The sequence below is a fragment of the Sus scrofa genome, chromosome 14, assembly GCF_054392235.1.
Source record: "Sus scrofa isolate SSC_HxYL_T2T_F1_AM1 chromosome 14, Sscrofa_HxYL_maternal_Yorkshire_Landrace_v2.0, whole genome shotgun sequence".
NCBI lineage: Eukaryota > Metazoa > Chordata > Mammalia > Artiodactyla > Suidae > Sus > Sus scrofa.
The window spans coordinates 30,110,099-30,128,589 of NC_139396.1; the positions used below are offsets into that span (position 1 = coordinate 30,110,099).

At 41.0% G+C, this 18,491-nt stretch overlaps 1 long non-coding RNA gene across 7 annotated transcripts in view; it reads right to left on the reverse strand.

Moving 5' to 3' along the window:
* LOC146396455 (uncharacterized) overlaps positions 1-18,491 on the reverse strand; it is a 548,277-nt gene that overhangs the window by 508,227 nt on the left and 21,559 nt on the right. For 2 of the 7 annotated variants that reach the window (XR_014828388.1, XR_014828387.1), the window contains exon 1: positions 13,266-13,469. The exons of the other annotated variants lie outside the window; for them this stretch is intronic. This is a non-coding gene — a long non-coding RNA (uncharacterized LOC146396455). Of the gene's footprint in view, positions 1-13,265; positions 13,470-18,491 lie in introns of those variants that run through there. 7 annotated transcript variants of the gene reach the window in all.

Below are 18,491 nucleotides of genomic sequence, written 5' to 3' on the forward strand. Positions count from 1 at the left end.
CAGCTAAGTGATGAAGAGATTCTTAGCCTCCAGGAAAAAGACTTTAGATTGTTGATGCTGAAGATGATGCAAGACATTGGGAATAAACTGGAGGCAAAGATGGATAATTTACAGAAAACACCGAGCAAAGAGATACAAGATATAAAACTTAAACAAGAAGAGATGCAAAATACAATAACTGAAATAAAAAATTCACTAGAAGCAACCAACAGCAGAATACAGGAGGCAGAAGAACGAATAAGTGAGGTGGAGGACAGATTAGTGGAAATTACAGATGCAGAACAGAGAAAAAAGACAAAACAAATGTAGAGAGTCTCAGAGAACTCTGGGACAATGTTAAACACAGCAACATCCGTATTATAGGGGTGCCAGAGGATAAGAGAGAGAGAAAGGGACAGAAAAAATATTCCAAGAGATAATAGCCGAAAACTTTCCTAAAATGGGAAAGTCCACTCAAATCCAGGAAGCACAACGAGTACCATATAAAATAAACCCAAGGAGGAATACACCAAGACACATATTAATCAAACTGACCAAAATTAAAGACAAAGAGAAAATCTTGAAAGCAGCTAGGGAAAAGAAACAAGTAACATACAAGGGAACCCCAATAAAGTTATCGGCAGATTTTTCAGCAGAAACTCTGCAGGCCAGAAGGGAGTGGCATGATATACTTAACGTGACGAAAGGAAAAAACCTCCAACCAAGATGACTTTACCCAGCAAGGCTCTCATTCATATTTGAAGGAGAAATCAAAACCTTCACAGATAAGCAAAAGCTGAGAGAATTCAGCAACACTAAGCCAGCCTTACGGCAAATACTAAAGGAACTTCTCTAGGCAGAAAAGAAAACACAGCAACAGGAAACAAAAATTCCACAAATGACAAGGCTCACCAGTAAAGGTATATATATACAGTAAAGATACGAGATCATCCATGCACGATTATACCACCAAAATCAGAAATCATGAGAAGAGGTGGGTACAAATGCAGGACACTGGAGATGAACTTGCAATTAAGAGAACAACAACTTAAAACAATCTCGTATACATATAGACTCTTATATCAAAACTTCAGAATAACTGCAAACCAAAAATCTACAGTTGATACACAAACAAGGAATCTCTGAAGAAGAAATATATCTCATAGGAAATAAGTGCATAATCCACCATGAAGGGGGTCATTTGACATCATTCTTGGAATGCTGAAGTCTTCTTACATCTGATTCTGATTTCCTCTCCATCAAAGAATTTATGATAATTTTAATTAAATAATAAACAATTCAGTTGTATTATTGTATTATTAATAACCATTTCTCTCCATGGTACAATGTAAAGTCTATAATGTCTTGTTTATCACATTACCTAGAATGGTGTGATGCCTTTATTGAAGAATCAATGAGATGTAACAAATTGTGAGGACATATTTATATAGTTACACTGTTTTTTAACCAACTTATGCATTTTATATTTTACTTATTTTCAGAGGGTGTATTATTTTTGTTACTCTTACCAGTTATTCTTTTTATTATGCTATATAAAATATTTAATGGTATATAAGGCTTTCTTCTCTATAAATTTTAGTTGCATAATACACACAATTTTAATATAATGCTAATTTTAAAGAAAAATTGGAATGTAATATATAATACTAAATAGTAAAGATGAAAGCCATACAAAATGGGATAAAGTATAGAATAAATTTCCTATTTGTCTCAGCATATTTTCCATTCCACTTCTCCAAAGGGAGTCGCTTAATATGTTTCTTAAGATCCATGATATAATAATCTGTGTGAATATAACTGTGTTTAAATACATGTATTTTATTTCGTAAAAAAAAAGAAAAGAAAAGAAAAGAAACTATGCATGGCACTCTGCTCCTGCTACCTCTAAAAGCTGGATAAGGCCGCTGACCATAGCCAGAGTGGATGGCAATTTGCAGTTTCATAAGCGTGTCTAATTAAGCCAGGGTCACGAGCTGCACCCACGTCACAAGGGCTATTGGTAAAGCAAGATGCTGACATACCTTAAAGAAACATGGATTCATACGTAAGGGAAATCCTCAGACATAGGGAGGATGTTCAATGGTACTGAGTGGCTGTAAGGAACGGGTGATGTTCACCATAGTGGTCAAGTAGAACTCTGGATGCTGTCATCACATCTTCTCACCTCTATCGCTGAAAAATAGCCTATAATATATCCCATTCTCTCCACTGATAATGCTTCAGCATTGACCTTCATTCACCTTGACCACATGCTGCAACAGCCTGCCAGCTGGTGCTTCCACTTCCACTCCTACACCTCTACAGTCTGGTCTTCACACAGCAAACAGACTGGTCTTCTAAAAATACAGTCAGATCAATTGATTCTCTGCTTTAAGCCCTCTAAAGTTCTTACTCTGGCATACAAAGCACCACAGAATCTGGTCCCTGCCCAAACCTCTAGCCTCACTGCATACTATTATGCCTTCCCTTGATGAGCTCTGACCGTAACCACATTGGCATTCTTTTCTGTCCTTGGACAAAGCAGGTTCATATCAACCTAAGGAACTCTGTATGTGTTTCTTTTGCCCTGAGAGCTCTTCATGGCTGGTTTCTTTTTGTTTCTCAGGCCTTAGCTCCAATGTCACCTCTTTTGCGAAGTCCCATTCTAAAATAATCCCTCTGACACTCTCTATTACATCCTCATTGTTATTTTAGTAGTATTTATAGTATGTGATATTATCTCATTTCTGTTTGATTGTCTGCTTCTCCCCACCAGCTTGAAAATTTGTCCACTGTATTCCCAGTGTCTCTAAAAGTGCATATATATAATTATTTGTAAAATGAGATCACGGGTTAAATAAATTGAACAGGCTAAGGACAACCAGAGAAATATAAAAACTACAGAAGTATTAAAATCTAAGCTTAGCCTTGAAGAAGGAGCAATATTTAGACTTTCAATTACTTAATAGAATCAGGAACAAATGGAAAAAATGACATAAAGATGAGTCAACATACAGATGTCAAATAAGTATATAAAAAGATGCTCCACATGACATGTCATCAGGAAAATGCAAATTAAAATGAGGTATCAGAACAGACCTATTAAACTGGCCAAAATCCAGAGCACTGACAACATCAAATCCTGACAAGGATGTGGAGCAAGAGGAACTGTCATTCACTGCTGGTAGGATTACAAAATAGCCTAGCCACTTTGGAAGACAGTTTGACAGTTTTTTGTTTTTTTGGTTTTTTTTTTTTTTTTTTTTTGGCTTTTTGCCATTTCTTGGGCCGCTCCCGAGGCATATGGAGGTTCCCAGGCAAGGGGTCAAATCGGAGCCATAGCCACTGGCCTATGCCAGAACCACAGCAACTCAGGATCCGAGCTGCGTCTGCAACCTACACCACAGCTCACAGCAACGCCAGATCCTTAACACACTGAGCAAGGCCAGGGATTGAACCCACAACCTCATGGTTCCTAGTCGGATTCGTTAACCACTACACCACGACGGAAACTCCAAGTTTGACAGTTTTTAACAAAACTAAACCCACTCTTACCATGTGATCCAGCAATTACCCTCCCTGGTATTTACCCAAAAGAGCTGGAAACTTTTGTCCACACAAAAATCTGCACAGTCATTTATAGCAGCTTTATTGATTATTTATTCAATTTGGAAGCAACTACGAGTAACCTTTGGTAAGTAAATGGATAAATGTGGTATATCCAGAAAACAGAGAAGTATTCAGCACTAAAAATTAAAGAACTATCAAGCCATGAAAACACGTGGAAGAATCTTAAATGCATTTTACAAAGTGAAAAGAAGCCAATCTGAAAAGGCCACATACCATATGATTCTAACCATATGACACTCTAGAAAAGGCAAAACTATGGAGACAGTAAAAAGATCAGTGGTCATAAGGGGTTAGAGGGAGGTAGGGATGAATAGGTGAAACACAAGAGGATTTTTACGGCAGCAGAACCATTCTGTATCCTACTCTAATGATGGATACATGTCATTTTACATTTGTCAAAACACATAGAATATAAACACCAAGAGTGAACCCTAATGTAAACTATGGACTATTGGTAATTATGACATGTCATTATAGGTTCATCAATTGTAGCAAATATACCACGCCGGTGGAAGGATCTTGATAACAGGGGAGGCTATGCCTCCTTGGGTACTACAGGGAATGTGCGGCAATTCTCTGTACCTTCTGCTTGACTTTGCTGAAATTGGTCTAAAAAATCAAAAACTGCTCTAAAAAAGTCTATTTTAAAAATGAAAAAGAAATAAATAATGATGAATCAGAAAAAAATCTAGAAGCTTGGTGAGGAAGCTGAAGGTTGAAAAAGACTGAAATAGAGCATGGTAAAGCAACAGTGACCATCACTGACTTATAAGTGGACTCAAGACCAGTCCTTCTAGAACATGCTCTCATCTGCCAAGAGCACTTGCAAGTTCTCAGTGGCAATCATATAATGTCAGAGCCTATCCAGGAGGAACCTCCAAGTCCTTTGAGCATTTCATTAGACTGGATCTGGAACTGAAGGTCTTAACCCCAAGGTGGACACATAGGTAGCAGAAAGACACAGGAATCAAGAAATAAGGCAAGTGGATCCAGAAATCCAGGAAATAGAATCAGGTTGGGAAACATACCAGTGAGATGCATCAGACCCATAAGCCAAAAAAGGGGTAGAAACAGAAGTAAATCTGGGGCTTCTGAGGGCACAATGGAGTGACCCTAGGTGACAGTGACATTCACCTTACCCCTTGTCCTGCTTACCCTCAAAGCCCAGGACTGAACTTGGAGAAGAGGAAGCAACAGTACACATAAGTGAATTGAGGAAGAAATCAATCTTTTAACTGCCGTGGTCACTCCATATTAATTAAGCTGGTAGATAGATGCAAGCATCTCTCTAAATGGCATGCTCTCTTCTTCCAACATCACTTAATGACTACAATCAGCACATTAAAAAGTCAAAGCAACCAACAGACATATATTTCTATATTTTTCCATGGTCAGTAAGTTTGAGAAGCAGGATGTCTCTTCTCAGGAAGCTGGAGGATGGGTTCATTAAGGAACCTATAAATCCTAAGAAGGCTGCCTCAGAACAATCACCAGGAGTTTCTTATAGAGCCGATGTGCATATTAGCTGCCTATGATTATCTCCTCGCTGGACTGTCTGCGTTTCCTTGTCGTGGTACAGATTTAATGCATCACTAACCATGTTTCTTACTAGGCTGCCCCTCTCTGACCTTGCATGAGTCCATATCCTGATGTGCTAAGGGAAAGCAGATTAGAGTAAATAAGAGTCCAAACAAAGAAAGAGGCCATTAGCATTATATCCTGTATCTGTGAGGATATCTCATGCCTGTAACAGTCAGCTCTTGTTTCCTATTTTAGAGATATTCCATTATGGACATGAGAATATGTGAGGGGCCTGTCTTAAAAGAAGTGGCAAATCATGAACTCCCATCTGTCATACTGTAAAACTTGCATGTAACAAAGATTACAAATTACAAATTTAATAAAAGAGTGAGGTGTTAAAAAAAAACACACATAAGAGATTACATAACATTGGAAATCAACTATACTTCATTAATTTTTTTAAAATTGAAAAAAAACACACACAGGAGAGAAATAGAGAATTCTTCTTTTCATGCTGCAAGTTATATATCCTTTTTAACCTACCAAAAAAGCATTAATTGAATTGTCAAATGAGGAGTTCCTATTGTGGTTCAACAGGTTAAGAACCCAACACAGTGTCCATGAGGACTCAGGTTCCATCCCTGGCCTCACTCAGTGGGTTAAGGATCTGGTATTGCCGCAAGCTGTGGTACAGGTTGCAGATGTGGCTTGGATCCAGTGTTGCTATGGCTGTGGTGTAGGCCAGCAACCGAAGCTCTGATTTGATCCCTAGCCCAGGAAATTCTAAATGCTGCAAATGTGGCCATAAAAAGAAAAAAAAAAGAAATTGTCAAATGAATGGCCTCTAGATATATGACACTGAAATACTGCCAGGTCTCCACTAAGAAACTAGTGGCTGGTTTTCCTTAGTCATTATATTACATTGTCATTGAAATCTCTACTGCCCTTTCCTTCCAGATTATGGACGTTATTCTTCAGTGGAGTCTTGTAATTCAGTCTAGTGTACAAACGTCAGCCTCTCCCTCATTTCAAGTAAGGACAAGGCTGGGAATTGCAGAAATAATAGAGATTAGTAGGGAACTCCTCCATCACAACTAAAATCTTCTCCCCAAAGGTAAAGTTAAGTTTGATGTGGAGTTCCTGCTGTGGCTCAGCAGGACACGAACCCGACTAGTATCCATGAGGATGCAGGTTCAACCCCTGGCCCCACTCAGTGGGTTAAGGATCCAGCATTGCTATGGCTATGGCAGAGGCCAGCAGCTGCAGCTCAGATTCAGCCCCTAGCCTGGGAACTTCCATAGCTGCAGGTGCAGCTCTTAAAAAAAAAAAAAAAAAAAAAATTGATGTACTTAACAATTTCAGGGGGAAGAAATGTGATGCTGTTTCTTGAGACAGGAACAAATCACCACCTCCCACGGTAATGATAGGCCTTTCCCTCTGAGCTGAGAAAGACAATCATGGAAAGAAAGTCATCAGCAGAGTAGGTGAGAAAAACATGACTCAGGTATTGTATTTTTTGTATTTTGTCAGGAAATGTTCATCACTCCACACATGGATCAAATTTAGTTATATTATGGAAAGCCAAATACAGTTTTTGCCCAGAATAGTACTGGCCAGCACTTGCTGAAGACCTACTATGTAACAGGTGTGGTCACAAATGAGCTGCAATCCCCACTCAACACCTGCATATGCTATGCATTTTCCAATTTAATTGATAAGTCACCTGCCCTCTGAGAAATTCACTTAAGATCACATGATTAGTTAGTGCCTCTGAACTATTTATCTATACTTATTGAGACTTATGCTAAAAAGTTGATCGGATGAACTAAAACTGATCCAAAGAAGCCCAGGACCCTGTCACTTTCTGCAAAAAGTTGAGGGCCTAGAAGACAGGACTGTTTTACATTTTACAAGAGGAATAACTCAGTGATAATGAGCAGAACATATTAAGCAGTAATCCCAGAATGCCATAGCCAGCTGCCATATTTGAGAATAATCGCAGAGACCAAAATAATCTAAGAATGTCTTGATAGGGAGCTATATATGCATACCCCATCTAGAAGGCACTCTTCCCGTGGGGGGAAAAAAAACAGGCACTAAACCTTCTCATAGCTTCGGTAGTTCACTGTCAAAAGGAAAGACACGCAGTGCTGGATAGTACGTGGGTGCCTTTCTTGTTTACATGGTAATTGGTGGCAGACGTTTCTCAGAACATGTTGGAAGAAGTCAGCCTCTGTCAAAATGGAGTGGATACAGACACTATGTAAATACTGAACTCCAAGCAATTTCAGACCAGACACTCTCTGCAACCATCCCTGGCTCAGGACAGAAGTTAACACAAGCAAATAAGAGCACAAAAGAATCAGCAGAGCAGACAGCAAAGGAGTAGAGATGTGGTGCAAGGAGGCCTGAGTCAGACTCGATTAAGCATATTCATTCACTCATTACTTAGAGATAACTTGTTCTGCTTCTTACCTATCCATTTCTGTGGTTTGTTGAATATTTATTTGCACTAAAAGTGGCAGCAGAATAGATGGCACATGGTCATTTTTTCATATTCTGTAAGCACTTACTCTCAATGAACAGCTGTCATCTTTAACTGGAGAGCGAGGGGCCTCCAACAGACAGTTGACTTAACCACTATCAACCACTGTCTCACTGTATTTTGTTTTCTTCTCCCATCCCCACCCCTGCTCTCAGGATCTTCCCTCCCTCCCCACTCTAATGAATTTAATACATCTTTTTTAATTTTATTATTTTATTTCATATTTTTATTATAGTTGATTTACAATGTTGTACCAATTTATGCTGTAGAGCAAAGTGACCCAGTCATATATATATGATTTCCCATCATGGTCTATCCCAAGAGACTGCATATAGTTCCCTGTGCTACACAGTAGGTCCGCATAGCATATCCATTCTAGAGTTAATATTTTGCATCTACTAACCCCAAATTCCCAGCCCGTCCTTCCCCCTTCCCCCTTGGCAACCACAAGTTTGTTCTCTACATCTTAGAGTCTGTCTCTGTTTTGTAGATAGTTTCATTTGATGAATTTATACACCTTAAACACTTAAGTCATTATTAAAACAGTTCTATATGTATATCTATACTTAATTTAGAAAAGGTATTGTGCTTTGTATCATGTTCTGCTTTTTCCAGTTTCTTTTTTTGTTTTGCTTTGTTTTGACTAAGCACTCTGTTTTTTAAGATCTTTGTATGGAGCTGTATTTATCATTATTTCACTGCTTCTGTTTTCACTGCACCATAGGCCAGAGAAGCAGAGAAGGCATTTCCTTTTTTCATTTATCCATCCCACCAGTGATAGACGATCAGATTACCCCACTTCCACAGATATTCTCATACAGGTGCCCTATGAATCCATAAGTTTTTCTGGAACAAATACCCAGAAGTGGGATTTTGAACCTTCAGGCAGATGTCTGCTTTAGTTCAGTGGGTCCTGCTAGAGCAGCTTATAAATACCTCTATCAATTTGCACTCTCCCTGGAAGTACTTCCTGTTTCTCTGCACCCTTAGCAACTCTTTGTCTTGTGCAATCTGTCCCTCTTTGCCTAACTTATGTATGTTGGGCAGTAGCTTATCATTTCAATTTGCATTGATCTGATTACTAATGAGGTTGACCTCTTCTTCCTGTGCATGTTAGCCAGTTCATCTTTGTTCTTCTTTAATTGGTCTTGTTTAAGCTGCCCATTTTTCTAGGAATCTCTTTTTCGTATTGATTTGTCTGGAGTTCCTTTATATTCTAGATATTAACACCCTGTCACTTTTACACTGTGAAAGTCTCCCAGTCTGTCACCTGCCTGTTAACTTATTCTGTGGTATCTTCTGTAATCTTCCTAAAGTTCTGAATTTTTCAAAAACTTTCACCTACCGGAGTTCCTGTCGTGGCACAATGGTTAACAAATCCGACTAAGAACCATGAGGTTGCGGGTTCAATCCCTGACCTTGCTCAGTGGGTTAATGATCTGGCGTTGCTGTGAGCTGTGGTATAGGTTGCAGACGCAGCTCGGATCTTGTGTTGCTGTGGCTCTGGCGTAGGCCAGTGGCTACAGCCCCAATTCAACCCCTAGCCTGGGAACCTCCATATGCTGTGGGAGTGGCCCAAGAAATGGCAAAAAAGACAAAAAAGACAAAAAAAAAAAAAAAAAAAACTTTCAACTACCATTATATTTTAGAGCAAGGTGAGACCTGACAATTGCAGTAAGGATTTGATGTCCAGAGGAGACAGACTTGATAACTATTTTAGAGCATGGTCCTAGCGAAATACGTTCTGGTCCAGCTACCACTTTTTAGAAACATTTGAGGACATCACAAAATTCACTTAATTTATTTTACAGGTTATGCTTGTCTGCCTCCATTTCCCTAAAACAAACTATCCTGAAACCACGGATAAATTAAGCTCATAGTTTATTGGCAAACTCATCTTTAAAAATTTCTCATTGCCTCATCCCTAACCCATAACACAACAGAAGAGACCCTTGCTGAAATGGCTCACATTTTTTTTACATCTCTTTTATCTTTTGTGATGACCATACTTGAAAACCATTGTGCCCACTCTTATATAACACTAGAATGCGCTTCTCAACTCAAAAGTTCTTGTTTCATCAACCTCTCTACATGGAAGTGTCGTAGATTCTTGACCTTCTAAAATTAAGTTGGCTGGAACACTCCTCATATTTCCTTGATCTAGCAAAAATCCCCTTGAGTTATGGGTGGACCTCAGTCCTATGTCTGCATGACCCAACACACATATTTTTCCCACTATGTCCTGCTACTTTCTCTCATCAAGGCTGACTTGAATCATTCGAGAGAAATAAAATAGCACTTAATTGTAGGAACCACTATCTGGACCAAAAAATTGTACTTTGAGAAAAAGTATTAGTTATAATAAACTATGCAAAACCATTTTAAAAATACCTACAACCAGCGATTATTCACTTAGTATAAGGTACAAGGTGATGGCTCCACATGGCCTCTGCACACTCTGTTTCCTTCTGTCATCACTAAATGTTGAACTTCAATTTTGAGCTACCCAGGGAAGGCTTAAAGCACTTAACAAATGGTATTTACACCAGCACTCTCCAGACCATTTACTCTGAGGAAGAAAAAAGCACTAGGAGCTGGCCTAGCCTCACAGCTAGACCTGGGTGTTCTCCTGTTGCACATAAACAATTTATCCAAACATCATCATCAGGTAATCTGGGACTGTGATGGATTAAGACCAAAACAAGAACTACTCCATAGTCATGTCTGATTACTGACAATACATGAATATGATCCAAGCCTCAAAACATCAAACATTCCAACTTGTTCAAGTACAATTCAAGTACAAGTATACTCCTGTTGGTTTCTTTTCTTTCTTTTTTTTTTTTTTTTTTTTGGAGACATTCTAATTTCATTAATCTCATGAAATAACATATAGTATAGTAAGAAAATTACAGACTTTAGAATTCTGACTCTACTACTTATTGGCTTTATTATTTAAAAGTGCTAATTTCTCCAAATCTTGTATTTTTTTATCCATAAATTTTGATAACTGATATTACTCAAAAAGCCTGTGCAAATATATTTCACAGGTTTTTTTGGTGACCAAGTCTTCCATGGACAGCCACGCAGGTTGTGCACTGCACAACTCCAGAGGACACCATCCACATGGACCTGGAACCATCCACATAGTCATTCTCTGGCACCATGTCTCTCACATGTTAAAGGCCCAATAAGTGGTAACTGTAATCACTAAACACGCTTGCGTTTGTAACATGCTCACACATGTCCTGAGTACCAGTGCTGCCTTTCTAATTAAGCAAGTGGCTGCCTACATAGTATGATTAGATCAGTAAAATCAATTCAAAAAAAGGTGCCAAGAACACCATCTGCCCTAGATCACACAGAAAGGACTATGAAATGCCAGACCCTGTATGATGAAAGCTGATGCCTTCTCTTTGGAGACAGTAAGCCACAAGAGTGACATCTCCAGTTTACAAACCTTTCCATCCCTCTTTCTTTTAGTCCTCACAATACCTTGTCAAAATAAGTATCTAGGGAATATTCTTAGGACACTTATTTTACAGATGATAAAAATATGTTCAGAGAAATATGGCGACTAATTCAAAAACATACATCAGCTACATGACAGGGGCAAGACACTAACCCAGGTCTTCTGACCCCAAACCCACCGTTCATTCCAACAATACACATGTGACTCTCAGTACTGAGAAAGTCTAGTTGTGAGGGCCAAGCACCTGAGATGTTATGGGAAAGATGGAGGGCCCTCCCTAATGGCAAAGACTGAAGTACTCATTCTGAGTCCTCACAGTAAATAAAGAGGCCCCTGACACACTATAAGAGGCCATTTTAAATGCTCATCTAACCTCTGTAAAATGGACTAGATTAGCTGCCTCCCAGCACTGATGCAAAGATTTGATGATGCTGTCATGAATGAAATCACCCACACGGTTTGCTTAGTACCACCACTGATAACATCCCTTTTGCTGGCATACTTCTTTGATCTCCCAATTATCAGTCAGTTTCCTCCAGACCCTATTTCCAAAGGAGGGGAGAAGGCTTTCATGGACCAAGCACCTGCTAGGGAAGGTACAGTTCCAAGGAGCTGACAAAATTATCTCATTTAATTCTCACAACCACTCTCTGCCATTTAATGAATAAGGAACTGAGGCTGAGATGGTAGGTAACTTAGCCAACCTCTCAGGGTGTCAGGATTTTCACACTGCGCTGTGTTATGCTAAGCTCCAGGCACAGTCCACTTACCACACTGCTTTCCAAATATATAAAGAAGTCAAAACATGCTAAGCTGATCCGGAAAAGAACACAAGTAGCTGCTAATGGCACACTTTTAACCTCTTCCTCTTCTAAATCCTTCTCCCAAGTCACTTTTACTTTTCAGTACCCTTCAATATCTTCATTTAAAATAATGGCTAGTCTTGGAGTTCCCATCACGGCTCAGTGGTTAACAAATCCGACTAGGAACCATGAGGTTGCAGGTTCAATCCCTGGCCTTGCTCAGTGGGTTAAGGATCTGGCGTTGCCGTATAGCTGTGGTGTAGGCCGGCGGCTACAGCTCTGATTGAACCCCTAAACTGGGAACCTCCATATTCTGCGGGAGCGGCCCTAGAAAAGGCAAAAAGACAAAAAATAAATAAAAAATAAATAAATAAAATAATGGCTAGTCTGGAGTTCCCTGGTGGCCTAGCAGTCAGGGATTTAGCATTGTCACTGCAGCCAAATAATTAATAAATTAATGGCTAGTTGGCATCAAGAACACATCCAGTATTTTGTAATAACCGTAAATAGAGTGTAACTTTTAAAAATTATATAAAGGGAATTCCCATTGTGGCTCAGCAGTAACGAACCCAACTACTATACATGAGGACTTGGGTTTGATCCCTGGCCTCGCTCACTGGGTTAAGGATCCAGAGTTAATGTGAGCTGTGGTGTAGGTCCCAGACGCAGCTCAGATCTGGCCTTGCTGTGGCCATGGCATCGGCCAGCAGCTGCAGCTCTGATTCCACCCCCAGCCTGGGAACTTCAGTATGCCTTGGGTGCAACCCTAAAAGGACAAAAATAAACAAACAAATAAATTAATCAATTAATTGAATGAATACATAGAAAAGACTAGCTAGTGACATGAATTGTCAGCAGGCCCACAGGAAAGACAGTGAGAAAGGCTGAGCCAAAACCACCCAGCTAAACTGCTTTTGGACTCCTAACCATCCATCAGACGTTAGTTGGGATAATAAGCGTTTGTGGTTTTAAACTACTAAATTTAGGATGTTTGTCACGCCGCAGCAAATAATTCAGGGGGCCTTTGGATGAAAAATGACTTGCCCAACGTCACCCACAGATTAGCAACAAAGCAAGGACTGAATGGCAGAGCCCTTCACTCTAGGGGTGAAAGAGCAGCACTCTTTCCACGACCCCACCTGCCTCCGTGCAGCGCTCATTCCCCACCCTACAGAGAGCAGTTCCACTCAGAAATGGGCAAGAACTTCTGCAAGAACTTCTGCAAGCCGGTGGGGGTGGGGAAGGCTACGGATACACAGGACGGTGGAGATGGAGGAAGGAAGGGGGAACGGAGGTGTTAAAGAATTTGAGTCACCTTTGCTTCAGGTTTCTCTCTGATGTGCACTCTCTGAAGCAGAGTCCATTCCTCAGGAGAAAGTACAGATGTGTGAGGGAGCCGCTGACAGAAACCGCCCAACTGGGTCAGAATGGGCCAGACTCCATAATAACCGCTTCTGCGAGTTGTTCCGCAAGGAGAGGTCTCGGTAAGGAACACAGCGCGGCCGCCGAAAACTAGCCCAGAGGATTTGGGAGGAGTCTGAGGAGGGAGGAGACGCGACGCCAGCCCATAATATGTCCCAGAAGCCCTTGCGCTGGAACTGGTCTCAGTGGAGAGGTTGTGCGCATGGTCAGGAAGGGCCTTGAACCAGACGGAATGTGGGCCAAGCAAGATGATTGGCCAGAGATGACCAGGAAAGCTAACCTTGTTACCCTAAAACCTGAGATTGAAATAAGAGTTTTAACTAAAGAACAACCCCCCTTGGCTAAAACGGCAGCCGCAGGCCTTTCCAGCTATGCTCACCTCATACCACCCTTCCTGTAATAATGTAGCAACTGTGTGCTCTATGTCCAAGGCAGCAGCCCTGCTGATTGTGTACCCAGCATTGCTTATCGTTCCGCTTCTGTAACCTTTCTTGCTCAGTTTTTTAGGGAGGAACACTGTCTGCTTCGGGAAGGGGGGAGGTCCGGGATGCTTACATGAGAAAATCAAGACCTTGTAATGTAGGAAAGTTGCTGAGACCAAAGACCTGATGCTCAGACTCTGGAGGTGACTCCTCTGAACCCAAACCGGTGCAGAATAAACCTTGCTTTTCCATATCTCTGAGTGCCGTTTGTCTCCTTCTGCCACGGTTTTTGCGGTTTCCGCAGCAAGACTGCGAACCACTTGGCAGAGCCAGTCTCCTGGGTTCCCTTAGTTTCTCCTCTCCATCCCAACAAAGTATTTTGCTTTGTCAGTACCTGTATTTCCTTGGACGGTTCAAGACAAGAGCCTACACTGGGTCCCTGGAAGGGGTCTCCTCTTCCCAAAACAAATGAAGCATCCTTAGAGTAATATATTCCTTATTGGAGCATGCAGAACCCATGTCCGCAGGTCGGGAACAAGGAAGGGCAGGCTGCTAATGAATTTACTATTCAAAGTAACTCGCAACCTGACAGAAGAGCAGCATTCCTAGCAAACTCATCTGCTGACTATGTCTCAATCCCCAGATCTTTGAAACAGAGCATTTTTATTGCAGACCTATCAGTCAAGCCTCAATTAGATCTAGAGCTATCCACTTTAGGTACTGGTTTAATTTGTCAGTGTCTTTAAAAAAAAGATAATTATATTACATATTCCATTTGTAATTCACATGATGGAATTTATTTGCAGGACCCAAAGGCAACAAGACACTGCTGAGACCATATAAAAAGCCTTTGCAAGATATCTATTACCACCGGCTTTTCTTTCATTGTATGCACATTCAGAAGTGGAAGCCAATTATCTGTCTTTATAAAATGCAACATTACCATGTTGCTATTTTTTAAAGGAGATGGGTAGTAACCAGGAGTATTGGACAATGTAAATTCACATCTGCAAAATGTCTGCCTAGAAATTATTGATTTTTGCCTTCCCTGAATAGCCTATTAAAGGGAAACATTTTTCTAATGCTTTCCAGGGGGCTTGCAGGAAATCATTACTGGTGGTGACTTGTTTTATGGTTCTTTGGAATGGGAGCTTTAAATATGAACATGAAATGTGAAAAGGAAGGAAGTCATATGCAGATGCCTGCCTGGAAGGAGCCTTTTATTCATTGCCTGGGCCCCTAGTTTATTTCTCAAGGCAAATGGCCCAGGGTGTCATTCTGGAATAGCTCCTCCTTCTGCAGGAAATTTTTAGAGACAATGCTGGATTTAATTCCTCTTCATTCAAGCACCACCCCCACTCTGTCCTTTTCACCTATTCTCAGAACCCATATTTTCCCATCACCAGTTTCTCACTAGGGTTCCTGCCCTCACATGTGTAAGCTAAAACATGATACACTCTAAGCCTGTGCTGCAGCACAAGACCAGGAAGGGTCAGGAAAACCTCCATGCAGAGACTGTCTCTGCACAAGGCCAGTGGGTGGGGCAAAGCACTGTGTCCAAAGGTGTGGCATCATCAGAAAATGTTCAGGTAGGCACACACTTTCTCATCACAAGGGATCACCCTGGACCTTTCCAAACCTTCAAATATGAAAGCGCTGTCTTAATGACGAGGGTGTTGACGAAGAAATGAGAAGGAAGAAAGCAGCTTCGTTCTCCTGAATACTTAGTGTGAACACTTGCTCCCTCGTTTACTCCTCACAATAACTCTGGGAGGCAGGCGCTATTACCCCCAATTTACCAACAAAGGATACAATTTTCCCTTGGTAATTTATGAATAGCAGAGTGGGATTTAAATATAACTGCAATGGGGAATTCCTGTTGCGGCTCAGTGGGTTAAAAACACGACTAGTCTCTGTGAGGGTGTGTGTTCAATCCCCCGCCTCACTGAGTGGGTTAAGGATCTGGGCATTGGCAAAAGCTGCGGTTGCAGATGCAGCTTGGATCTGGGGTTGCTGTGGCTGTGGTGAGGGCCAGCAGCTGCAGTTCCACTTCGACCCCTAGTCTGGGAACTTTCATATGCCACATCTTGCTCACAATCCAGTTCATCTGAGCATTAGGAACAGATGAACTTAAGCATCATCAGTGCTCTCAGTAAACTCAAGGCACATCCAGAGGGAACATAGTTCATTCAATGTCTAATTACAAAGCATCTATTCTGTGTCAGGAACTGTGCTGTGGCAATGTGCAATGGCAATAAGGAACAAGGATGCCAGGGCAGCAAAGAGATGGTCCATAAACCAACTGACACAAAAATAAAGGCATAACACAAACTGGGGTAATGCTATGGAGGACAAGTGTCAATGCTATAGAGACTATAATAGGAATTGACATGGAGGGGCCAAAGAGGCCTGAGAACAGAGGAATGAGCAGGAGTTAGAAATCTACCCAAGGGGAGGAGGGAGGGAACAGCATGTGTGCATGTGCAAAGGCCCTGAAGTAGGCAGGAGAGAAAAGGCATGCGAAGAACTGAAAGGAGGTGCATGTGGTCGATGTGTAGAGTACTGCAGTCAGTGTGCCTGGGGAGAGGGCAGGGGGAGAAGCACAGGGGTCTTATGAGATTCTTACATCCTCCTGGGTTTGAAATAAGCCTATAAAAAGTTCTTTCGTGGGAAAGACATTGTTATCATGAGCGCTGTTAAAAGCTCACTGGGGGAGTTCCTGTTGTGGCACAGTGATTAACGAATCCGACTAGGAACCATGAGGTTGCAGGTTCAATCCCTGGCCTTGCTCAGTGGGTTAAGGATCCGGCATTGCCGTGAGCTGTGGTGTAGGTCGCAGATGCGGCTCGGATCCCTCGTTGCTGTGGCTCTGGTATAGGCTGGCGGCTACAGCTCTGATTCGATCCCTAGCCTGGGAACCTCCATATGGCCGTGGGAGCAGCTCAAGAAAAGGCAAAAAGACAAAATAAATAAATAAATAAATAATAAACAAATAAATGAAAGCTCACTGGGGCTGCTCTAAGGAATGGGACATGAGTTAAGGATCGTTAGTTAGGAGGCGACTGCGAGCCTATAACAGAGACAGATGAGATGGGGGCTGAGATAGGGGGATGGTGTGGAAATGGAAGATCCAAGCCTACTTTCTTAGGGTCCATGGAAAGAAGAGATGTATAGTAGTTTCCTAGGATTGCTGGAACAACAAATTACCACATATCTGGCGGCTTAAAATGACAGCAGAAATTTATTTGTTCCAGAGACCAGAAGTGCAAAATCAAGGTGTTACAGGGCTATGTTCCCTTGAAGCTTCTAAAGAAGGCTCTCCTCTTCTTAGCTTCCAATGGCACCCAGCAGACCTTGACACTTCTGGACACTCCATTCTCTGTCTTTATTTTCACAGCTTTCTTCCCTGTGTGTCTCTTCTGTGTCTTTCTATCCAAAGCTCCCTCTCTTTTCCTTTATGCAGACACCAATTATTGGATTTAGAGCCTCCTTGATCCATTATGACTTCACCTTAACTTAGTTACATCAGTAAAGATGCTATTTCCAAAAAAAAAAAAAAAAAAAAAAAAAAAGGCACTTCACAGGTATCGGAAGTTGGGACTTGAACAGCGTTGGGGGGAACCCAGTTCAGAAAGTAAAGTAAAATTACAGAAAGTAAAGATGTCAGGCATATCCTCCAAGTTCCTATCAGGAGCAACATAGTCAATAGAGAGCCTTAATTTACTAAATTGGGTAGAGTGAAGAAGTAGGTTTGGGTCTAGTCTGGGGCCTATTACATATGAAATCCCAACAAATGCAGAGGTCAAAATTATAGTGACTTTGAAGGTATTAAGCAGAGAAGAAACATTTGGGCTGGAGATAAATATTAAATTTCAAGGGAATCAATGCAATTGTCAAGGAGAGAGTATGATAATGAAATATTACAAGCAAAGCATGTTTTCCACAAAATTTAATGCCACCACAAAACATGCTTATTGACTGCAAGAAGAAATGCACAGAATTGTATATACCATACTTGGCCAATTATGTTTTATATAAAATATAAGTGGATATAAATATACAAATGAGTTTATTTTATATAAAAATAAGTAGAAGTGGGAAGAAAATTGATGAATATTGATAGAGGCTCTCTTGATGACTAATTTTGTGTTCTTATGGTTGGCAGAGTTTTTCAAATTTTCTACAATTATGCGATTTTTTTTTAATAAAATTTTTTAAAAGACAAGCTGTATCCAGGAGTTCCTGTCGTGGCACAGTGGTTCACGAATCCGACTAGGAACCATGAGGTTGCAGGTTTGATCCCTGGCCTTGCTCAGTGGGTTAAGGATCGGCTTTGCCGTGAGCTATGGTGTGGGTCGCAGACGTAGCTCAGATCCTGAGTTGCTGTGGCTGTGGTGTAGGCTAGCGGCTACAGCTCCGATTTGACCCCTAGCCCGGGAACCTCCATATGCTGTGGGAGAGGCCCAAGAAATGGCAAAAAGACAAAAAAATAAATAAATAAAGACAAGCTGTATCCAGAAATGTAATGTGGCTGGAAAATGAGGTACAAAAAAGAAAAGACTGAAGAAAAGCAAAGCTAAATGGTAGTTATTGAGCCTGGCCTAATTTGCCAAACAAAGCAATTTATTTTTCATCCCATATACAACAGGGAATTCTAAAAGCCTTGAAAAATGGAAACTGAATGATTATCTACTGGA